Here is a 26,408-nt window from a genome sequence, read left to right as displayed (position 1 = left end):
CTATGTTTAGCCTCATAACCTTTACAGCGATTTAACCTAGTACTAATAATATATTTTCACATTATTCGAAATTTTCATTTTCATGCGATAACAAAATATTTTATGACACAAGCTTGTTATGTTGCATCCATCCAGTTTGTCGGTAATGTCATATTTCTGTACATTTTGAGAGAATGATGCAAATTTTGCCTCAAATATTCGCTTGGATGTCAGACCTGAAGAAATACTAGTGGTCAAATGTCAGAGGTCATGTTTATCTCATTTGTCCTTTCTGTTGATACAAATATTTCAGGAATGACTTGACAGACTGTCTGTATCGAGGCTGAAGTGATTAGATGTTGGTGGTCAAAAAGTAAAGGTCAAGACCTCTAATGGATTAAAATATCCTATCAACTAAAAAGTCTGTCACTAATTATATGTTGCTTTTGAGGGAACTGCATGAACAGATAATTGTGGACAGACAATGGAGATGTCTGACAGAATTTTTAATTTTTATTATGTTTCAAGAAAATGAATTAAGTGATTATATGAAACACTTAATGTTAAATTAATAACTTATTACAATTGTGTTATAACAAGGAATAGTGTGCATTGTCATTAAAAAGACCTTCTTATCATGAAAATATAATGATATATATATATATATATATATATATACACAATTAAAAATTACTCTTTTTGTCTTATAATGTGATATGGCACCAGTGGGCTTCCATAATGAATATATTTAGCTTATGGAAAGAATAGGAACCAAACCAAAAACCTTAAAATTGAGTAGACTGGAAAATATAAATACTTTAGAATAGAATAATACATTTTTAATAAATAGATAGATAAATAATAAATGCCCTTCCAAACATTTTGTGCTCTTGGTAGTGTGCTTCAAACCATATGTCAGGGATTTATTTGTTCAGTGGCTGCTGGAATGACCCAAATCTCAAAGTGCAGTAGATCTACGATTATTTTGAGAAAGAAATTTAGGATTTTACAAACAGTGAGGGCTTGAATCTCCATATTTTACCTACAGTCTTTGAAAAGTTTTACCCTAAAATAAACTAATTCCACCTCACTTTAATGCAGATCTATTCTAAATAGCATCTCAAAACTGAACAAACTATCAGGAATAAAAATTTAATTGAAAAATTGAAAGACACTGAAGTAAATGCTTTAGTCAAGTCACAAAATAGTGAATAGATAATGATCCTAAAACACATGGGTTCAGTAAATAAATCCAAGGACAAAATTTGTGTGTATATTATGGCAGCTTTATCTTCAGTCTGGCATTTACCTGCACTTTCACAACTGATCTTGAGCTTTTAAACGGTTCTGAAATTTAATTAAAAAAAAAAAAAAGCATGTAAGCTTTGTTTTAGTTTCTGCCTGTTTTTGACAGATAACTCAGGGAACATGGGCCTTGGTCCTGACACCAGGGGGTGCTGAGTTTCTATTTCCCACAGTGCATTTTGTCTACCAAATTCCATGGACTTCATCATGTGTGCCGTGTGATCAGTGATTCAGAACCAAACAAAGTGGACAGCAACAGTCTGGCCTGTAATGTCAGCTCCGTGAGCAGCAGCTGCGCTCGTTCTCCGGCGTTGAAAAGAAGTTCATCAGCGAAACGTTTATGTAACTCACCAGACTTGAAGAGCAGCCGTAGAGATCCACAGCTGGGAAGAGGGGAAATGTTGCTGAGGAGACATTAAATCACTCTGCACATGAGTCATTTGAGTCGTCTGAACCCGCTTCAGACTAAATGTCAGCCCCAGGTGGGATTGTGGGTAGAGCTGCGCAATATGGCCATGATAAACATTGTCATATTAGTCGATATTGATGATTACTGTGATAAATGTCAAATCATTATTTTAGTCCAGATGAAAGGCTGGTTTTTGGTCCTGAATGAAAGACAAAGAAACCAGACAGTGTGTGGTTTTGGATTATTCAAACTAGACAAAAACACACCATTTAGTACTTATTTTGATAATTTCCATTATTTTTATCTAATGGTATGAAGACCTAACATACACATTAATGAGGTTCTATGTAGTATTTATTTTCCAAAATCACCAATGAATCAACCCAGTGTATCCACAGACTGTACCAGTCACTGAATAAAGTATAAAGCTCATTGTTTACACATATCTGTATTATGGTATCATCAAGTTTTCTTCTTCAAAGTAAACCTCATAGACGCTTATTTAGACAGTCACTCAAAATAACACTAACTGCTTTTCCATTGGACATCTGCATAAAACTTTACTGATATTTACTAAATGTCGAAAAAACAGAAGTGCGTAATGTCGGTTTTTCCATTAAATCACAAATGTGATGATTTGTTGATTTATTATTGTGAGATGACACGAGAAGTCATTCCATAAACATGGTAATGAACGTAAATATAGTGTTGATTTTCAAATATATTCATTATTATTATATGTTACCCCTCTATCCTGTGCTAAATTAAAAAAGGATTCATTTTGCTGGTGTGTCCACACATACCGCAACAAGCTTATTCTTCTTCGCTTGTTGTAACGTACGTCAACATCCGTTTTTTTTAATTCACCTGACTCTAGCTGTGAAAAAAGGTCTTTTCACTGCAGGTTTGCGTGATTTTCCATTTGTGCTACGCCCGAAAAACCACTTCTTGCCAGTGCAAAAACTTCTAATCGAAAAATGAGACTTTTGGCAAAATTGTCGTTTTTCCATTTGGTAAATTTTTATGCACAAATTATATTCATGCAATTTGAGGGTCAGTGGAAAAGCAACTACTGAATAAAGTATAAAGCTCATTGTTTACACACATCTGTATTATGGTATCATCAAGTTTTCTTCAAACTAAACCTCAGAGACACTAATTTTAATAGTTGCTCAAAATAACACTGTGTCTTATAATCTTCACATCAGCTGATCGTTTACATTATAGCTCTGTTAGCTTAGCTCTGTTTTTACACTGAAAACAACCACAGTAAAACCCACAAATCACCTCTGTTTTCTGTTTGGTTTGTGTTGTCAGTAGCTGAACTAAAGAGCTGTTTGGAATCAAACAAACAAGGTCAGATCTGTCACAGTTTAGTCTGAACTGTGGATCAACAAACAGCAACTTAGCAAAGATTATAACATCCCATAATAACTTTATACCTTCATAAGTTTCATCATCAATTTTTTTATGTTAAATAAATGAAATGAGCGGGATCTGACATGTCTAGAAAAATGAAAATAAGGGAATACAAAGAAAATGAGCCCAAGACAAAGAACCCCATCTTTCTTTAGAGATCAACATATCACAATGGATATAATTTTCTTAATTAAAAAAAAAAAAGAAAAAGGATTGTTTCATTGCCAAAATCTGTAAGGACAACATTAAATGCAGTTATATTTTGGACATGTTTGTGACATTTGGAAGTATTAAAACTGAGACAGTGAACCCTGATGAGATAAAAATGTAAAATGCGACCCAGTCCTGGCTGTGGATACTGACATGAGTCCTATATGAATATAACAACACACGAACCTGAACTGCACTTAAAACCTCTGATTACACTTCCTGTAACATGAAGCTGGTCATTTCATATAGTAAATGCATCAGCGTTGAACGGTAGCTCGGTTTACCTGACGTAAAAAATGACTCTAACTCTGCAGAAGCCCACCCTGGGGTGTATTGTATTTACTGATTGTGTGCAGATGGGCTAAACTGTGCTCCTAACGCCTTAAATCTCAAGTACACAAAACCATTTTTTCATGCGGATCAATGACGTACGCTACAAGAAAACACACCGACTCTCTCATGCGTTTACCCCTTTGTGCGATGTTTGTTTAGTGTTGACAGGACCAGATTTTGTGGAGGAAAAAAAACAACCCCAAACACAAATAAAAGGTAGCAGACATTTAGATCTATTTAAGCAGTCTGCTCTATAAGCTTATTTGCATTTTAAGAAACTTTTTATAGCAAAGACGATTTTATTTGCACTGTTTGGACAGGCAAAAAAAATGCAGTTTTTCAGCTTGGCATATTTGTTATTTCTTGTTTTGAAGATAGCAAACAAAGATGTTTCAGTAAATAAAACGATAGCCCAAGAGGAATTAGCTGAATAGACTTTACTGGAAACAGGCTCTGCTGTTCTGAAAAATATTCTTTCAAGCGCTGTATTCTTAAATTATGACACAGACTGAAGCAAATAAACAGATCCAGTTTGCTCTTTATCCTTGTTTTAGTCAAAAAGAGTCACTTTATTAACAAAAAAAAAAGTTAAAATTCAGACACATTATGTCAACTTTCTAAAGAAGTTAACGAGTGCTGTTTATGCTGCCTGTGGTTTTGGTGTCGGCTTCTGCTTCATAAAGTTTTCTTGCATTTTCATCCATACATGTTCAATTAATCTGATGTTATTCTCACCGGCCTTCTTCTTCTTCTTCTTCTTCTTCTTCTTTTTCTCCTTGATAAGCACATCCTTCCAGTTTCAGTCTTTTTCCCCAGTGCTCCTCCTCTCTTTGTGTTCCTTCTCCAACTCCAGACCTCCTTCTTCTTCTTGTTCTTCTTCTTCTTCTTCTCCTGCAGAGTGTTCTGTTTATTCATCAGGGAGGTGACCAACATACTGCCTTCCTCCATTGTTTCTTTCTCCATTTAACTCACGTGTACTTACTGCTTTTTCCAAGAAGAAGTTTACTGGAATCACTCCCATCCGTTGTTTTTTTTTTTTTTGCGCCGTCGTCTTGCCGTGTCTGCTCTGAGTGGGTTTTCTTGTAAAGACTAAAAACCCAGGAGGACGTACTTGCTCTTAATTTTAGTGTTTTATTCTGGGCCTTACTTTCCAAAACCCACTTATTGTCATTTATGTGTCACTGAACGGATTTTTTAACTGTTGTATTGGCTTCCTGTTGACTGTCTGGGGTTTGTTTTCATGGGTAAAAATGAATTTCTGTCTGATTTGAAGGTTTGTATAGCATAAAATCTCAATTAAAACCTTCATTTCTACTTATTACTACAGATCATCACTATGTTAGTAAAGACTGTTGACCACAGATTTCAAAAAGAAGTGTCAAATGTGATAACAAGATAGAGTGTTGCGTTAAAAAGATGGGGGAAAAAAAATTACACAAATCAATCAATTGTGTATTCTTAAAGATAGATATAATACTTATAGATTCTAGGAGAAAAAGCCAATATCACATTAATTGGCCAAGATCACCAGCCCACCAAAAAGACTGTTCAGTATTTACTTTATTGGCTTTATTAGAATTTAGGTAAAAAAAAAGAAAAAAGAAAATATACACCTAAATTCATAGATCACTCAAGAAATGTAGTATTTTAGACTCATATTATTATTACCTTATTTCAAAGTTAGTTCCAAAGCCTCATATTAAGTTTCAGGCATAATCACGGTATAATTCTGCTAATTCCAATAATTTGTAAAATTTCCTATTAGCAGTGGCTGAAGTGGTGTTCAATCTGATTGAATCCACATTTTAATATCAATACTATACCATCAATACTACATGAAAAATAGGACCAAAGGATCTGTAGTCCAATGGCATATTTAAAGACATTAATTGACATTCATTTGACCTTTCAACGTCAAAGGTCATGGCACCAAATGAAAACCCATATGTGACTTCCTGTCTATCGCCAATAGAAATTATATCAATATCTTCAACCGTTTTGAAGATATAGCACTTTGAAATTTTTTCCCATTATAAACAGGTGCAGATTTTTAAAATTTTAAAAATTCCTAAAAAAATGTAAAAATCAAAATTCCTCAATTCTTTGGACAAACTTGGTAGCCCTTGCCCCCAAGGAACCTCTGCTGTGAATTTTAAGTGATTCTGGCTGATGGTTTTGGAGAAGAAGTTTCTTGTGGACAGATGGACGACAACTGATACCAATAGTCCATCGGACCCTTGGACTAAAAACAAAATATAGATGTAGTGAGAATGAATGTCATTACTGAAGCAAGAAACCAACAAGAAAAGCACTCGGAGAGCGCAGATCTCCACAAAGGCAGATCAGTGGGCCCCTGTGCCCCCCCCCACCCCCACCCCCTTGTGCCAGTACCAGCATTTCCTGAAAATTTCATGAAAATCCGTCCATAACTTTTTGACTTATCTTGCTAACAAACAAACATGCACACACACAAAGCAAAGTGATCACAATACCTCCTGGTGGAGGTAATGAACACAACTCAGCAGGTCTAAATGAAATGACAAAGACATTCAGATGTTCATAAAATACATTGTATTCACCAAAACTACTGCTTATTTTTTGGTCTGTGTGAACCAAATCCATTTCTTCTTCTCTGTTGGCCATTTTGGTATATTAAAAGTAAACCAATATATTTTATCTTATGCAAATCTCTGCAGATGTGGTTTTCTAGCTGAGTTTGTTCTGACTAGTCTGGCCAATCAGATGACATCATCGTTAAAGCAACAGGTTCATTCCATTTATTTTCATCTCCAGAAGCTGCACTGTTTACTCTGTGCCTCAAGGCAGATTTATTTTACCCGGCAACAGATGATAATGAAATATGATTGGACAAATGCTCTAACATACTCATACACTACTGGAAGCAATGCAACCAAAAGAAAAATTACAAAATTAAGAGAATAGACTCTTGGGAATAATTCAATACATTTTTATGGAACTAATATAAAAATGTAGGTCAGTGATTCTGACTCTTGAGGCCTTGATGGTCCTGATGGAACAACCACTATCTATTAGCATCTCTACTTTGTTATCTCAGTATACAATTTTCTACTTTACCACACATAGCAACATTTTCATCCATTAATACGAACAGTCACATCAAACTGAAATGTCATCTGTTTGGAAAACACTCAAAGACTAGACAGAGTACAACTATCATTAGAATAAACAGCAATGTCTCTTCAATACTGTGACTCACCTCAGTATGTAAGTACAGAAACAAAACATAAATTCCTCCGTAGTACATGGCAAGGAGAGATGTGAAGATTCTCTGGATTCTCAGTTTGATTTAGTCATGACATCTTTTAGCAGAAACATTCCCACACCTCCACTAACAGATGTTATTATCATCTGATTGAAGTGATTGCTCAACTTTGAGATGTATCATCAACATACGCTCCGCTGATCTTAAGGCGCTCGTGTGCATATATGGAGTTCTAAGATATGTACCAGCTCCTGGTTGAGTTCCATGTAGAGGAGTTGATGTGGATTTCCCTCAAATTCTTATGTTTTCTCCTGAGTTCATCATTGTCCCTTTACTGTTTCTGCTATTATGGATGGATGGATGGATGGATGGATAAGTGGAGGGATTAACTGATATATGGATGGATGGATGATTGATATATGGATGAGTGGATGGATATATGGATGAGTAGATGTATGGGTGGATGAATGATGAATTGGTGTAAAGATGAATGTATGAATGAATAGATGGACAAGTGGATGTATAAATGAATGAATATGATGATAGATGGATGGATGGATGGATGTATAGATGAGTGAGTGGATGAATGATGAATTAGTATAAAGATGAATGTTTGAATGAATAGATGAACAAGTGGATGGATGAATGGATGTAAAGATGAATGGATGGAGGTATATATGAGTGAGTGGCTGAATGATGAATTGATATAAAGATGAATGGACAGATAGATGAGTGGATGTATAAATGGATGAATGTATAGATGGATGGATGACTGAACAGATAGATTGCTAGCTGCATGTATAAATGTATGGACGGATGGCCTACTAAGTAAACTTCAAAACCTGTAATGAATTGGGATGAAATTATATAACAGAAAACTACAGGGTTTTCCAACCACGATAACGCTTAAGCGTAGCACCTTAGCCATTCTGGACAAAACCTGAGTAAAAGCCATATAAAATCCCTGTGAAGAGCATTAAAACTAGCTAAAATGACATTTTCCTGATCGTATGATTGGAGTTAGTTGCCAAGGCATTTCAGCAAGACTTAGTTTTGGGTGTTTTAACATTTTTTGTGCACATATGATGATGATAAACATGTTCCCAAATCATGCAAGTTGCACATTTTGTACTGAAAGATGTAAAAGGTAAAGTTCTTTCACAAGGACCTCCAGTCTCCACAACTGTACAGTAAAAGTCTTGAATAAACTGATAAAAATGCTACAAGCTAGAGGTCACTGAAAAAAACTGGGCGACAGTTTTCACTGCATGCTTTGTAAGCTGGCTCCATTCAGTGAAGTAGGCTTTTGGACACCAAGGCCTCAACGAATTTAACCTGCAAAAACCACAGGCTGTATACATTCGAATAAAACATAATTCATTGAAAGTAGCGGTAATTTGTTTCACTGGCAAAGACTGTGTTATTTTAGTAGAAATGGATAGAAGACAAGCACATTTCTCATTTAAAAATACAAAAAATGGGTCTAATTTGACCCTGGGACAACATAGGGTCAACATCCGCAGTAGTTTTTGCCTTCTTTTCAACATTAATGAGTAGATTTAAACTAAAGGTTCTGACAGTTTTCATTTCAGTTTATTCAGTTTTATCTCACTGTAACTCATACATCAACCTCCACTGAAGACTTCTACAATTGTGCTATTGAAATATTCCATGATATTTATCACTTTAACCTGCTCCTCTCTGATTTTCAAAAGGCATTTCTTTAGTTAACCCAGGCTTTTTTTTTACCCCTCATGCCGACCTGCAGGTTTTGTCGGGGCTAATCCGACGCTGTTGTCCTGCCGTATGTGAGGTCTGCAAAAACTCATCCAAAGGTCTCCTCCATATTGACTCCATCTCACAGCTTTAGTCCCGGACAAAAAAAGCCCTTAAACCTCTGACTCTGTCTCAGCAGTCATACCGAAGAATTTTCCAGCTGAGCCATAATAGTGGGCTATATGTGTGTGCGAGTAGAGTTGAGTGGGCCATTTTGGGCTCAGACTCTTTGATCCTGAAATGCTTGTATGACTCGAGAGATTTTTCAACCACTTTCAGGCTCAGCGAATGCAGCCGTACTGTATGTGTCAGCACCATTTTACTTCACAATGTACTGTTACTCTGGATACCGACTAATAATAATGATGTGACAGACTTTAAGTAAATCATTATCAGCAATTCAATACAAGTGTCAGTTTTGGCACGTTTTGCCGCCTAGAGACTGCAAAAACCTAATTTCCAAAAAGTGTTGCATTAGTGCAGGCATTGAATTATTCCAATAAAACAATGAGTACCAGGTTCATCTTGGTGTGACATCCTCACACACTGTAGATAATAGAAACAGTGATCATTTTTTTTTGCAGATAACCACTGCTTTGTTCTGCTTCTCCCTTGTGGTGTGAGCGATCCAAAACCAGACTTTGAGTAATAATCAAGTCATAAGCTATAATGCGTGCAGTCAGTTGCCAATTTATTAGGCTCAGCTCAATGTAATGCAGTTTAATCCGACATCTTTGCAATATATCCTCCCAACACAAGACAGAAAGGAAAATGCAGTTTAGAAATGGAAGCTTTTACCGAGTTTAAACACACCATATATCATGTTTATTTGTTAATGTACATCCATTTCTCACATTCAGCATATCCAACAAAAAGTGGCAATTTATGACTAATAAGTTGAAATAACGTGATTAGAAACAGGTGATGTGAAAATGTTATAGTCATGATTTAGTTATTAGATAATTTATGTATCTATTATTTAGATAAAGGTTTTCCACAGTAATCCCTGACCCATATGGTTCTGTTCTATCCTCTCTAGATGAATGATGATTGACTGAAATTAGGAAAGTAGAAATACAATATGAAAATGAGACAAAATGAAATGGAAATGAGACAAAAGGAGAGGAAAATGACAATTAATTAAAAATGAGACAAAAACAAGATGAAAATGAGAGTGTAATACTGAGACAAAAATGAGATGGAAATGGAGACATAAAGGAGATGAGAACTGTGACAAAATTTTATTTATATATATATATATATATATATATATATATATAAATCTGACAAGTAATAGGATGACAAAACTGAGGACAATGACAAAAACTTAAAACAAAGAAAGTTAAAAATTAGACAGTATTAGACTAAAACAGACAAAAAGGAGCAGAAAATGAGAAAAAAACGACATTTGGTAAAAACAAATTAAGACAAAACACTAAAAAAAAAGATGGAAACTTAAACAAAAGGAGGCAAAAAATGACAAGTTAAAACAAAAACAAGACAATTGAGATGAAAACATGATTAAAAAAAGGAGATAAAAGCAAGAACGAATGAGACATTGAGACAAAAAAATGAGACAAAGACCAGATAAAAATTAGACTAAACAGACAGATACAACAAAACTGAGACAAAAAAAGAAGAAGAAATCAGCTAAAATAAAGAAATGTGGCAAAAACAAAGTGAAAAGTGAGTGAAAATGTGCCAAATTTTCGAAGGTTCTCTACAGTCCTCAAGACCAATTTGGATCTATCATAGATGAAGTTTAATGAATTTAGTCATTAAATTACTCAAACAAGACAAAAATAAGACAAAAACGAGAAGAAATGAGATGAAAAACAGAAAAATTACATAAAGGACGTGAAAGTTACACACTATTAAAACAAGAAAGCAAGACAAAAACAGATGAAAACTGAGACAAATACACGATAAAAATTAAATGAGATGATGGTATGACAAAAAAATTATAAAAACTAAGACAAAAAGAGAATAAAAAGGAGATAAAAGGAACAAATGAGAAATGTGGCAACAAAATGAGACAAAAACCAGAAAAATGAGACTAAAAGGAGAAGAAATGAGACAAAAACCAGAAAAATGACATAAAGGACATGAAAATTACACACTGTTAAGACAAGAAAACAAAACAAAAATAAATAAAAACTGAGACAAATACATGATGTAAATGAAATGAGATGATGTTATGACAAAAATGATGAAAACTAAGACAAAAGGAGAACAAAAATTTGAGAAAAAGAGAAATTTGGTACATAAAGTGAAAAACAGGTAAAAATAAAGGGAAAATGTTCTGTATTGTAGACCTTCCAAAGGTTCTCTATGCGGGTCTGTCAGGTCTGGGTCAGTGACAGTTCTGGATGTGGTTTCATCTGTCGTCAGTTCAAATATCAATATCCCTTTATTTTTACTTATTTTAACTCATTATTATCTCTACGTCGCTCCTGTTCCTGCTTCTGAATGTGAGGAATAGATTCACAAAAACAACGAAGTCGACCAAAATCTGAAATTTACTCTGATACAAGTCTAAGTAATAAAATGTAATATTGCCGCAACCATTGCTTCAACTTTTTCTTATTTGGAATCATACATTAATAAGTTTTCAGAACCACAAGCTACATTTCTTCATTTTTTATTATATGATTATAAAGTTAGATAAAATAAATGTTAAATTGGGGTCACTGTTACCTAAAGAAATGTTTCCTTCCTCCAATTTCGTCTGTTCTGGCTGGTGGTGAGCGGCTACAAAGATGTATATTCGTCTCTTGGAACTGACACTGCTGAGGGGATTTAAGATATTTTCCCCCAAAATTGGTATAAATAAGGCTTAAGTCCAGTCACTGCAAACGAATAATGCTCTAAAGCCTCCTCGGGCTTAACCAAAGTCTATAACTTTATCGGCATGTCTGAGTGAGAGCCGTGAAGTGTTATAGATGAGAAGTAGACTTTTCTTTCCTGTCAAACAGCAGAGTTGTCGAGTTTATTATAATTTATCTCGGGAACAAAATAACAGACTTGGGGGCAGGTCACGGAGCCGGGTTTGGAGTGGTCTGCTTTATGTTTGTGTTGCAGCACAGCGGATTTATAATCTAATTCATCTTAAAAATAACTCGGATGCAGAGGAGAAGCAGATGTGGTGATGCAGCTGTGGTTCGGTATAAATTGTTTATGATCGTAGTTTTGAAGAAGAGTTTATTGAGCTAATTCTGTCATGGAAACAGCTGTGTTTTGACCTCAGATCTCAGGTCAGCGCATTAAACCAATGACATAATGCTAAGGTTAAAGGAATAAACCGAGGAAATGTTTGTCTACCAGCTTAAATTAGCATGTTTGTATTTTTTAACGTACTAAACACAGAGTAAAGCATAAATATTTGGTCACAAAACAGAAATGCGTATGTATATGTATTCACAAATTACGTCAGAGTCAATTCCATTTCACTAAAACAAATCCAGAAAATTGCAGAAGTGGGTTCATCCTTCAGTTGGAAAAAACTTAAAGGGCTCATATTTATCTAAACCCACTTTTTTTAGTCTGTGATTCATTTATGTGTGTATTTGGACCCTAATAGTTTGTAAAGTTTGAATTTGAACCCTCCAGGTGCTGTAAAGCTATCTTTATATTAATTCCGTCAAAAATCAAGTAGATTTCTACAACTCGTTTTAATTCCTGCTTAATTTGTTACTATTTATAACTAATTATGTCACCGCATTTGCACATACAAGGTCAAGACTTCAGACGAACATTTCTCCGAGTACGACATAATTGTTTATCGACAGCAGCTGCTGTAGTAAAAAGTGAAAATATGTCCAAACTTCGAGCCGATTACCTAAAATGTTCAGTTGTTGGTTGTATTAACAAACACAAGTGGTTGAACGGGACAGAAAGCACAGTCAACAACTTGGAGCGGGTGGTGCCTGAAGTGGCTCATTTGCATTTAAAGGGCCAGCGCTCCAAACGACCTTTCTGGTGTCAGTAGTCAAATCAAATTTTATTTGTATAGCGCCAAATCATAACTAAAGTTCTCTCATGACACTTTACATATAGAGCCAGTTGGAACCAGACTCTGATTTGATTTGATTTTGAATATGATTTTGATTTGATTTTGATTTGGTGTCATTAGTCAGAAATAGGGTTGAAGATGGACCTGTGGAGTTGAATTAATGAAGATCTCAGACCCAAGCAGAGCATTTACAGTTTATGTAGACCACAGGGAAATGCATAATTCCATTAAAAAAAAAAAAAAAAGCAAAATATCACTCCTTTAAAGAAACAAACATTAGCATAATTCATGGTGTAAAAACTGGTCTTTGGTAAAACTGCAAAAACAAGTATTTTCAACATTGATGCACTTGTTAATTATTTTGTGCATTAATCGAGTTATAATTTGATCTATTTAATGTCAGAAAATGGTGAAGAAGTGTTTCCCTAAACCGAGGAAGTTATTTATATGAGGAGTATAAAGATTGAGAATAAATCAGATTTAAGAAGCTGGATCAGAGTTTTGTCTTAAAACTTGTTTGGTAGTCGAGTATTAATCAATTTATCATTGTAGCCAAGTAGTAAAGACCTCAGCTCCAAAATGAAGCTAATGAATAGGTGTCCTAAAGTTGTAATACCACTGATGACCACTAGATGCTGCTCCAAAAAGCCCTGGCTTCCATTGATTTCCATTGAACTTCTCTGTGAAAATACTTGGCCTACATTATAATTTTTTTTTCTGGGAGACACTTTGATTATATCCTTTTTTTTTTGGGGAACATCTATAAGGTCAAGTTTATTTGTATAGCACATTTAAAACAACGCAAAGTGCTGTACAAAGTTATAGATACAAAAACAAGATTAAAATTAGCCTAATAATTCAAATTAATCCGATCTGCTCCTTCCTAAAAACATTCACATTGGAGTTGTTGGTGTTACAGGTGTTTCTTCGCATTTCAGCCACAGATCAGTCCATAAAGAAGACAACAGAAACGTCTAAAACCTTCACATTTGTAATGAACAGAGATGAATAACATGAACCATCTTGCACACTTCTAGCTTTCTGCATCTATAATTTACTGAAATGTCCTTGAAAAGATGCTCCAGTTGATCGACCTCCTCAACCTGATTACAACCTTCCTTCAAAATGAAGCTACTCATCTTTTCTATTGTTAGTAACATTTATTCATGTATCTGATCTCAGTATTCGATCATATTTTCTATCAAATCTAAAAGTCACTGTGGACTTTGACTCGATGAAGACGTGCTTGATGTTGCGTCTTTTACCAGTTGACACACTTGTGCTGCAAATAAAACATGTGCACTTGTCATTTACGTTTGTGGAAAATTCATGTTGCCCTATTTCCTACTCCTCTTGAGAGCAGTATATTTTTTTTGCTGTTTATTCACTCAGCTATTTTCCATGTTTCTACACTGATTGGCAAATAATCAGGTTGTCTGTGGATTTGATGGGATAGAAGTGCATGTTGACTGGATAAATGAACTGGTTTAACACATGACATTCTGTCATAAATCACAGGCTGTAAAAGCTCCGTGAGGTGAAGTGATTTGTAATGTTGGGTGGTATGAATAAGACTGACATGGAAATAAAATAAAAACGACATTGTTTCTCACCTTGTATGGGCAGCTGAAAAAACATGTATGCATGATAAAAACATACACTGCAAACAAGGCCAGTACAAAAATAAGAAAATTAAACTCATTGTTGAGTGAAAATGACTTATTTCAAGTAAAATGATCTGCCAGTGCAGTGAAAAAATTGCACTTATCATCTAAGGATTGTAGAAGGCTAAAATTATTATTTTAAGCAGAATAAACTTGTTTCAAGACTTCATAGTAAGATTCTTTTAATCTGATATATACATATTGGGGATGCAAATTATCAATTAATCCACTAATCATTAGTTGGTTGATCTTATCGACCAATTAACAATTAATTGATAAGTGGCGATTTTCCTGAGAACCTGAATTTCTCTTTCAGTAGGGTCTATAAGAATAAAAGCTAAATATTTCTTATATACTTCATGAAAAAAGCATGTCATATTCCTTAATGTTTGATTTATTGTACCATTGGATACAGTACATGCATGACATTTATGGAGTAGAACTAAATAAATTCTGCAGAGAAATAGTTGTCAATAGCTGAACTAAGGATCTGTTTGAATCCAACAAACAAGGTCAGAACTGTCACAGTTTAGTCTGAGCCATGGATCAACAAACGGCAACCTAGCAAAGTTAATAACATCCTATAATAACTTTATACCTTCTTAAACCTCAGAATCAAACTCACATGTAGAAGAAACACTAACATTTCAGCATCAAACTCCATTCTTTACATTTACAGCTAAGTCCAGTGGAGAACACACCTTCTACTTCCGTCACTTCAGTTCTTTGACTCTGAAAATTGATTATTATTTTATTTTTATTTAACCTTTATTTAACCAGGAAAAAGATCCCATTGAGATTAAGAACCTCTTTTTCAAGGGAGTCCTGGCCAAGAGACAGCATGAAACACAACACATGGTTACAACATACAATTACCTCATACAGTTACAACAAACAATTTACAGGACAAGTCAACCTATGAAAAACACATGCAAGTCATTGAGTTGTTCTCCAGCACTTTGAGTTTGGATTTAAAAGCATTCAGGGAGATCAATTCAGACAGTTTCCAGTCTTTTAGCAACATGTTCCATGTGGACGGAGCAGAGTACACAAATGCCCTATTACCCAGCTCTGTACAGGCGAATGGCACAAAGAGGAACAAATGCTCATTTGATTGGAGACAATAAGAATCAACACTTCTTCTTGTTATTAAACTACAGATATAGGAAGGCAGTAACCCAAGTATGGGCTTGTAAATGAAGGTGTACCAGTGTCCCAGCCTCCTAGTGGACAGCCCACTCTGGAATACAACTCACAACAAGAAAAGCACTCGGAGAGCGTAGACCTCCACCAAGACAGATGTGCCTCCCGTGCATGTTTGTTTGTTAGCAAGATAACTCAAAAAGTTATGGACAGACTTTCATGAAATTTTCAGGAAATGTTGATAACCCTCCACCCCCCTTGGCCCAGTCACCAACAAATTTAATCATTTCTTCCTTGTGCCAGTATCAACATTTTCTGAAAATTTCATGAAAATCCGTCCATAACTTTTTGAGTTATCTTGCTAACAATCAAACAAACACGCAGGCACGCACACAAAGCAAAGCAATCACAATACCTCTGGCAGAGGTAATGATGTGTCATGGTTTTAGAATTAGTAATAAACCTCAGAGAAACATGATAGACTGTGTCAATCATTTGAAGGTACTTGGACGATGCGTTCCTATAAAATATATCTCCATAATTTAACACTGATAAAAAAAAGTGGCAGTGACAAGGCGCTTTTTTACATCAAAAGAAAAATGCAACTTATTTCGAAGGTAAAAGCCCAGTTTAAGCTTTAACTTCTTTACCAGGTTTTCAATGTGGGGCCAGAAAGTGAGGGAGTCATCAATCAAGACACCAAAATGCTTATTCACATGAACCACCTCTATGACATTTCCCTCAAAAGTAGACACTACTGGGATAGTTTTAGGCCATTTCTTAGAGTTTGACAATAGCATCATCTTAGTCTTTTCAGTATTGAGGATAAGTTTTAACTGAAGAAGTGAGTGCTTATGGTTCTCATCCCAACACTTTAATGATATTTTTTAGCTCAAATTTGCCAAGAAAGCAGTTTTTTATTTGTTCTCATCCTCTCAGTATTAATGTTAGCTTTCCTCATCATGACTCACTACTCCGTCAAGTGGTCACATAAACCCACCGGTCTGTTGCTATAAATAAATCTAGTTCATATCTCTACAATCCAATTCTTTGGCAGAACTTCACAGCTCCGAATTTCCAAACACTGATGATAATTTTAGGTAATTTCTTTTAGTATTTAAAGGAGTGATATTTTGCTTTTTTAAATGGAATTATGCATTTTAAAAGGCAATCTGAGTCATTCTATATGGGAAACCAATTGTTCAGTGGTAGAACATGGGCAACACAGAGCAGTTTTAATTAACCCTAATCCGCTGTTGATCTGTTGGAGACTAAATGAAATGGTGACCCTTTTGCAGAACCATGTGTCGCACAAGTGGAACACGACACATCACGCATTTATTGTCTTGACAACTTTTCATATGAAAAATTATGATTTAACCGTTTATAGGTCACTCATAGATATACTCTGAAATTCAACATTTCAACCTTATTGTTATTGGAGGACATAACAAGACTATTATTTTTGTGCAAATTTTTTTATTTTCATGTAGAAAATTAGGGTTAAAGGAGTGATATTTAGCTTTTTTTTTTTTTTTAATGGAATTCTGCATTTTCAAACCTTTCCCTGTGGTCTCCATAAACTGTAAATGCTCTGCTTGGGTCTGAATTCTTCATTAATTCAACTCCACAGGTCCATCTTCAACCCTATTTCTGAGTAATGACACGAAAAGTCATTTTGAGCGCTGGCCCTTTAAATGCACATGAGCCACTTCAGGCCCCGCCCCCTCCAGGTTGTTGGCTGTGCTGCTCTGTCCCGTTCAACCAACAACTGAACATTTTAGGTAATCAGCTTGAAGTTTAGACATATTTTCAGTTTTTACTACAACCACTGCTGCTGATAAACAATTACGGCGTAGCCTGAGAAATGTTTGTCAGAAGTCTTAAACTTATATGTGCAAATGTCGGGACATATCTAGTTATAAAATGTAACAAATTAAGCAGGAATTTAAACAGATTCTAGAAATCCACTGGATTTTTGCTGGAATGAAAATAAAGAAAGCTTTGCAGAACCTGGAGGGTTCAAATTCCAACTTTTTGAACTATTAGGATCCGCAAAAACACAAATAAATGAACCAAAGACTAACAAAAGTGGGTTTAGCTAAATGTGACCCCTTTAACAGTATAACTACGACATATTGCCCCTTTAATATGGTGTGAGATCTGCGTTTCACCCTATGAGGGAGATACAGACGTTATGTAACTCCAAACATCAGACTATATTGATGTGAACGGTTTATCTGATTGTGTGTCTGCTTTGAAATGATATTGATATACATTAAATATTCATGCACTGGCCAGGCCGGGCTCAGATCTGACTGACTTCACATAGACTTCATCGGTTTGGTTTGTGCAGATAACTTCTTTTCATTCCTGTGTAAATTGCCTCTAATTTAAGACTGAATATGACCGTCCTTGCCAACACTTCCAACAGTCTCCTCAACCTTGTATATTTTCAGTAGGTTACGGTCTTTTGCTTTTCAATCCAGTGCCAGCTGTGTTTTCTGTCTTTTTGTCCATGTATGACACTGGTTAGCAGGTGCGTAGGCTTGTTGCCATGGAGATGTAGATTTTAGAACTAAATTATCCTAGTTTTGGGCTTAAGAAATGTGCCAGGCTTTATTTTTACGCATCTCCAAGTTGCATTAGATTCATCTAAGAGTGAAAATGGAGAGCGGTTGAATATAGCCCAGGCTTTGTGAAACCGAGCCGTGACACAATGAATGTTGGCGTCGGATTTAATCCTTTCATGCGCCCAGTGTTTTCCTACAATCCAACACTGGCATGTGTGTGATGGTATTCCAGGAGGAGGTTTGGTGTAGAAACACTGACCAGAACCAGACTGCACTGATGCTAATTATTCAGGCAGAGAAGAAACACCACAGACAGAGGCTTATTCAGTTATTCTGTTCATTTCATGTTTATTGTGTTGATTATGGTGTTCATTTTTGTTATTTTGAATGATTGTTTGTTCCTTTTTGTGCTTTTTGTCTCATATTTTGCTCATTTTTGTTCCTTTTTCATTGATTGTTTTGTTCATTTCAGTGATTATTTAATTTTTCGTTTATTTTTTATTGTTTACTTTTTCCATTATTGTGCAATTTGTTGCTTATTTCACACTATTTTGTTTATTTTGCCAGTAATTTTGTTAATTTATGTCACTTGCTCATTTTTTATTCATTGTTGATTTTGTTCCCTTTTTTTTACTTCTGTTGCAGATTTTTCTTGAATTGTCCTATTTTGTGTATTTTTGCTCATTTCACTGATTTTTGTTACTGATTTTATTTTATTTTTTTAGATTATGTTATAATTATTATTATTATTATTATTATTATTATTATTATTATTATTATTATTTATTTATTTATTTATTTTGCTTAATTTGTGTATGTTGGTGCTAATTTTACTTTTTTTTTTTTTCATTTTGTTTATTTCACTTTTCATATTTTCATTTTTTATTATTCTGCAAACTTTTGGCTTGTTATTGTAGCCTATCATTTTGTTACATTTTTGTTTATATTCTTAATTATTTGATGAATTTTTGTTCATTTTATTACTTTTGCAAATTGGTATTAGATTTATTTCATATGTTGCTCATGTTATGTATCTATGTTTTAATGATTATTTTGTTTCTTACCTTATAATCTTTTTTTTTTCAGTTGTTGTATACTTGTGTATTTTTAGCCCCTTTTTAGTAATTAGTTGTTTTTTTGTTTTTTTTTTTTTCCATTTTGTATCAGGTTTAATTTTAGTTAGGTTTATGTATGTTGTTGATTATTTGGTTCATTTTGCTGTTTTTCCCCCCTTATTTTAGTCTCTTTTGTCAAATTTGTTGTTTATTTTTATAGTTTTCATGCATATTTTATCCATTTTTGCTTATTTTGATGATGATTTATTTTGTTTTCTTATATCTTTGCATTTTGTTGTACATTTGTTGCCCATTTTAGCCATTTATATATATATATATATATATATATATATATATATATATATATATATATATATATATTTAGAGAGAGAGAGAGATAATTTTACTAATTTTTGTGTGTTTTGGTTGTAATTTGGTTCATTTTGTCATCTTTTCCCCTCATTTTCTTCACTTATTTTCTGATTTGTTGCCTATTTTTTATACTTTCCTTGAATATTTTGTCCATTTTTGGTCATTTTTGATGGTCCTTTTGTTCATTTAGCTTGCTCTATTCTTCACTTTTTTTTTGGTTATATGACGACAGTAGAGGTCTAAAGTCTAAGATCAGAGGTCACATTCATCATCAGAGCAGAGCGATGGAAGCAAGAGCTGGGATTGATCCGATGCCAGAACAGAATTTGAGCAAAAGCCGGAACCGATGCCCGTTCTGGAGATGAGTAGGAGTTGATGTCGGCGAGGAGGAATAGTGGGGATGGGGGGATGGGGGGCTGGGGGTGGGGGGGGAGTCTCTGATGACGAAGAAGCCGATGAGTAGAAGTCTGAGTTGCGTCAGAGTGGAACCGAGCAGATAATTGCTGGAGAAGAGCCAGGCTAAAGCTGCGGGAGTTGGAGTTGAAGTAGAGGAGGAGGAGAAGTGATGAAGAGGTGGAAGGATTTGGGGGGGGGGTGGGGGTGAGGGGGGCAGGGGGTGGTCTGAAAGTTTCTCTCTGTCAGAGTTGGATCTAACAGCTCTGATGTGATGGGGGGAAAATAGCGCTGTCAGTCAGTGCATGCGTTGACATTGTCGGGTGACGACTGTTCGATCTGAGGCGGTGGAGACACGTTCACGACACAAAACCACACTTTCCTCTATTGTAGGGGTGTTAAAGTCCTTTTATTTCAGGGGTCACATTCAGCCCAGTATGATCTCAAACGGGTCAGACCAGGAAAATAACATAATAACCCATGAATAATGACAACTCTAAACTTTTCTCTATGTTTTAGAGTGAAAAAAGTAAGATTACATTACGGCTAAAATTTGCTTAGAGCTCTTATTTATGTCTTTGTGCATAAGAAATCAATCTAAGTGAATCCCCAAAGGAACTTTGTGTTGGTAAATGCAAGTTATGCAAATTTACAGGATTTCAGTTATGTCTGTCACAAATGGCCAAGTTATATTTTAACTGAATTTACCTGAAAAACAAATATTCTTTTCTTTTAGATTCCCCAGTTTTTCTTCCCAGATTCTATCCTACATATCACATGTTTTATTTTTACAGGTTCAATATGGAGTATGGTGCTGATCCATCCTGCTTATGTTACGCCAATACATACCTTAAGAATGTCACACGTCACTTTTTAAATCAACAGTTTTCTAATAATAAGCATTTTTATAAAGAAATAACAATTCTATATTGTTATTTACTCTTTAGTATGATGATAAACTATACAGTATGTAATTATGATCCTGTTTTTGCACAGGGATCATTAGTGGAAATGGTGACATGGCTGCAGAGCATCAGTATGATGGGATCTGTAACAACCATGTCACATCCGTCCACTGACATATTTTGTGTTTTTGTGTCAGCTGTTATTGTTTTAGATCCACAATACTAACATTTATGAAGAAGAGCAGAATTAGCAATAGTAAGTATATAAGTTTATTACTAATAAAGTACTGGTACTGACCAGAGCATCATGGGTAATGTCACGTCCGTCCACCAGCAAAAGTTTTCACATACACGTGCTATTCAAAATCCAATATTTCTGAAAATAGAGCTTCCACTGTCAAATAATATCAATAGTCTGTGCACAAATGCATTAGGATTATTTCAACACAGTTCTATGCATTTCTTATAATTTATTTTTTTTTTTGACAAAAATGGCCACTCATTTGACCCCCTAAGGAAATTTTAGCCGATTATAAAAATGTTTACATCTACAAAATATCTTTAATGTATCAAGACCTAGCGCTACTTCCCAAATTAATGTTTCTCTGTATTTAACCATCTTTAAGTGATTTATAACCATTTATTGTAATAATATCTTCCATATTTTGTTTTTTTTCAGTGAAAATCAGGTATTTTCCTACATTCAATTTACCGATCTTGTAGATGTTCATAAAAGCTCAGAGTAAAGCTGAGGGTTACTAGATCAAAAACAGACGAAGTTGCAGAAAAAGTGACTTTTTCAGCAGATCTCTCATTAACTGAACATAAATCCAGTGTCTCCATCCACTGTCACTGATCCAACTCCGTGGGTTTTACTGGTGAATCAATGTTGTAGAAGATGACAGTGTTTCCACGGTAACTACGGAGCCTCTGAACATCCAAATGGGTCATATCTGATGACCATGAAAAAATGATAACTGTATTTTACAATAATTATGTACATGTATTGATAGGATTAATGGATCAACAGTTATTAAACAGTTTACAGCAGTAGATGGTTTTGGTAGGCGGTGGATGTTTGAGTCTTTATGGGTTAAAAAAATGTGAATAACATGAACAACCTGAAATTTCTTAAGAAAAATAAGCGCAATTTTAACAATAATATACCCCAGTTTATCATTTACGTACAGTTGCTGTTGGATGGAAACCTCATAAGTCCATTTTTGGTCTTTTTTTTTTTTTTTTCTTGTCATAAAGTGATTCCATTGGTCAGTCTTCATGTTGGCCTGATTGTTTTAGAAATATTTAACTGATGAAAAGTGTTGAAAACAGCTTGTGACTACATCTCTTTACTCCATTCATTTATTTAGAATACACATGGTTTTTCCAGTTTCCTGAAAAATAACCATTCTGGACATTAAAGGTTTCCGTCCGACAGCATCTTACATATCACAGTGGATCTACAAATACACAAAACATTAGTTACAGGCTGAATACTGTGATAACTGCACTTATTTTTCTTCAGATATTTGAGGTTATATAGTTGTTCATGTACTTTTTTTTTACGCTAAAACAAAGAGAACATTTTGGAGTTATCACTATACGTAATGTTATTAATGTTTTATATGTGACCCTGAACTGAAAAGATTTTGACACCGTTGTTTGTTAATGTTTTCAGTGTAATTTTTGCATTTCACAAATTCATCCCGTGGACCTGACTGGACCCTTCGGTGGGCCGGTTTTGGCCCGCAGACCGTATGTTTGACATCCCTACTGTATTGTCATCTGCTCTTCAATGATGCAACCACTTTGAAAATCACATCATCCATTAATCTAATTTACTCATTAAGCCTAATGCTATCCACATAATCCATACTCTTCTCTCTGATCAAATGATTCTTTGTGTAAAATTAAATATTTGCTGTGGGAGACGGTCTACAGAGGCGTCTTGAATGGCAGTTTTGTCCTGGTTGTCCTCCATCACTTTCAGCCTCTGCTTTCTTCTTGTTTTCATCTTTTCATTTTTCCCCCATAGATGTAGGATTAAAGTAATATTTCCGTGTCGTTTTTCTCGGCTTTTATCCATTAATGGGTGGTTCGTGTTAACATGGTTCAACTTACTATATAAATCAAAGACGGCAACGTTTTGGGACGGCGAGGGTTAACACGCCATGTCCAGGATGTCACGGCAGTTTATCCCATGCATTTAGTTGGTTTTTGTTCATTTCGGTGATTATTTTGATCATTTTGTTGCTTTGTTTATTCATTTCCTGTTTATCGTGTGGATTATTTTGTTAATTTTTGTTCATTTTATTATTGGTTTTACTAATTTTTAATATTTGAGCTTATGTTGTTGTTACGTTTTGTTACTGGGTTTATTCATTTTCTGTTTATTTTATTGCTTTTTCTGCCCATTTTTCATTCCTCTTGTTGATTACTTTGCCCATTTTTGTTAATATTTTTTGCTTCATTTATTTTCTGTTTATTTATTTATTGATCATTTAGTTCCTTTTTGCTTATTCGGGTGCTAATTCTCTTCATTTCTATTCCTTTTTCACTTATTTTGTTTATTTGTAGCTCAGTTTGTTCATGTTTCTGTTTATTTTACTGCCTGTTTTGTTCATTTTGTTGCTTTGTTTATTCATTTTTGTTTATTTATGGCTTATTTTACACATTTTTATTCATCTTGGGGTTTTTGTTAATATTTTTTGCTTTGTTTATTTTCTGTTTAGTTATTTTTTGCTCATTTAGTTAAGTTTTTCTTATTCAGGTGCTTATTTTGTTCATTTTTATTCCTTTTTTCACTTTTGTTTATTTGCTGCTCAGTTTTTTCATGTGTTCTTTATTTTGGGTTTTTTTTTTTCTATATTTTTTGCTTTTTTGGTTCATTTTCTGTTTTTTGTTTTTTTGGGTTTTTTTTACCTATTTAGTTTTATTTTGTTGCCTATTTTGTTAATTTCATTGCTTAGTTTGTTCATTTTTGTTTATTATGTTTCTTTTGTGCATTTTGTGTATTATTGTGTTCATTTGTTGCATGTTTTATTCTTTAAAAACATTTTTTGCTTATTTTGTTCACTTTCTTGCACATTTAATTCATTTCCTGTTTATTTTTTGGTCCTGGTTTTGTTAGGGTTTTGGTTATTTTATTAAAAAATTTTAATTGTTCATTATTAACATTATTTTGTCTATTTTTATTCATTTGTTGCTGCTCAGTTTTTCACTTTTTTACCCATTTTCCCCATGTCAATTATTATTTTTGTAAAAACAATATAAAATACTCATATGCTGCATTATAGACAAAGCATAGTTTCAACTGAAAGTTAATGGTTTTAACCTCCTGAGACCCAGGAAAGTACAAGTTTTGGCTTTTCAAAATTAAATATAAAAAAATATGTGCGTGTGTGTGTGTGTGTGTATATATATATATATATATATATATATATATATATATATATATATTTTTTTTTGTTTGTTTTTTTGTTTTTTTTTTTTTTTGTTTATTAAAATAAATAATTACCTATATTGGAAACATCATGATGCAACAGTTTGGGGTGTTTTTTTGGATGCATTTGAAAACAATAATAATTTTTTTTAGAATGTTCTATACGATGGATGGACGATACGATTGTTTTGGGTTTTTTTTCATAATTTTGTCCCTAAACCGTTCATATACTGGTTAAATCAGCTTCCTGAGTCACCCTAACACTGGATCATTTCACCATATTTCACTTACATCATCTGTTTTCTCTCTTCTTTCTTTTCGTTTACCCTGAACAGGAAACATGCCCCGTAAATTCACTTATACTCTTATTGCTTTGTCTGTTTTTATCCACTGTTGTTGTCTTCGTATCTAGAAGGGTCAGAGTCCAGGCTTTACTTTCCTTAAGCCGGTCATAAAATAAATCTGTGTGAAACGTTGCCTGAAACATCGATGTGGGCTTTAAACTCGCATTTGGTGTCATGAGGCTGAGCCGAGTACAGTTGTAAAGGTTTTCCATTCACACTCGGTTCTCGTAATAATTTGGACTTGGCTGCGTTTCATCAAAAGAAACATGTTTTCACGCTTTGACAATGTTTTTAGTCTCTTCATTGATAGAAGTCAAGGTCTTCTCACTTGCCGCTTCAGCTTTGTGAAACACTGCCTGCAAATAATCAGGTTTTTTTCTATTAAAATCTTCAGCGGTGATGAAAGGTTAATAATTTCTATTGGTGACTTGTGACAGTGGAGTAATGCCACATTAATTTATAACAACTTTTAGCTTTGTCACACATGTTAAGAAGAACCACGGTTACGCCGACCAAGGAAACAACTTCAAATTCGTTCTTAAACAGCAGTTTTAAGGTTTTAACTCACGAAGACTTCACGAATCAATATTTGGTGGAATAAGCCTGGTTTTCATGCGTCTTGGCGTGCTCTTCATCAGTCTTCCACATTGCCGTTGGCTGCTTTAAGCCTGTACTGGCGCGAAAATGCGAGCAGTTCTGCTTTGTTTGATGGTTTGTGACCATTCATCTTCCCCTTGATGCTGTTCCAGAGGTTTTCAATGAGGTTCAGGTCTTGAAATTTGGAGTGTTTTTTTTTTTTTTTTTTTTACTAGAGCTCTATTGTCTATCATACATTTGTTCTAAGAAACACTGAATCGCAAAGAAAACCATATACAGTAATATCATATATAGAGTACAGCAGGGTGGCAAAGCTCCAAAGCCTTTTATACAATAAAAAACAGGCTGAAAAACACTGAGAACCATCATTTCAAGGCCACTTTGAAAACCTCTTACGCAACAAAATTAAACAGAGGATTGTTCAATGGCTCATTAGCGCTGCAGAACAAAAAAAAAACAAAAAAAAAAACTGGTTTCACTCATCAGACATAGTTGTGAAATAGTCGCAAGTACCTTTAATAAGTAAAAACCAGTCCAATAAATGCACTGACAGGGTTCTTCAAAAGTTTTAGAGCTCAGAAGTTATCAGAGACATTTCCCATTATTGCTTGGGTTTTGTATAATTTTGGTTTTGGCAATTCCCCGGTACTTCTGAGTCACTATCGGATGTTATTTATTAATTTTTTATTCTTTATTTTAGTCCCATTAGCTGCAGTTATCCCCATTAGAACCTCTACATAGAAAAGAGTTGAGTTCAAAGAAAAGTAAAAATAAAACTACACTCTGTTGTTATGTTTTGGGTCATTTAATCAATGTCGGGGTCGTTGTTTAGTGTTTTTTTTTGACAGTTTCGACAGTTCTATTTATTTCTGATCTACACTGAACCAGTTCTGGGTTTTTGCTAAACTAGATAACCCATAGTAACCTCTATGTCAGTGTTAGTCTCTAATACGAACTTTTTAATACATTAATATACAAACAATACCAGAAATAAACTAATTATTGTAGGAATATTGCTGTAATCCTTGAATACAAGAAATACAATTATTTACACTGGGTGGTAAAATTATATCAACTATTATCTTGATTTTTTTATGTGATTTTACTGAATTTTATTGGGATTATTTTCCATAGCAATCAGTGATAAAGAAAGATAAAACCCACACTTAAGGTCCTAATGTTTTTAAAGATAAAAAGGCATGAGATAACTAGAATAAAACTGGAATATTTCAG

At 34.4% G+C, this 26,408-nt stretch overlaps 1 protein-coding gene across 11 annotated transcripts in view; it reads left to right on the top strand.

Annotated features, from left to right (window-relative positions):
* Positions 1-26,408, top strand: part of nrxn1a (neurexin 1a) — a 150,633-nt gene that overhangs the window by 528 nt on the left and 123,697 nt on the right. The window lies entirely within an intron of this gene.

Source organism: Sphaeramia orbicularis, chromosome 19, assembly GCF_902148855.1.
Source record: "Sphaeramia orbicularis chromosome 19, fSphaOr1.1, whole genome shotgun sequence".
Taxonomy (NCBI): Eukaryota; Metazoa; Chordata; class Actinopteri; order Kurtiformes; family Apogonidae; genus Sphaeramia; species Sphaeramia orbicularis.
Note: the sequence above shows the minus strand (reverse complement) of the source record. Positions and strands in the feature narration are given on the sequence as shown.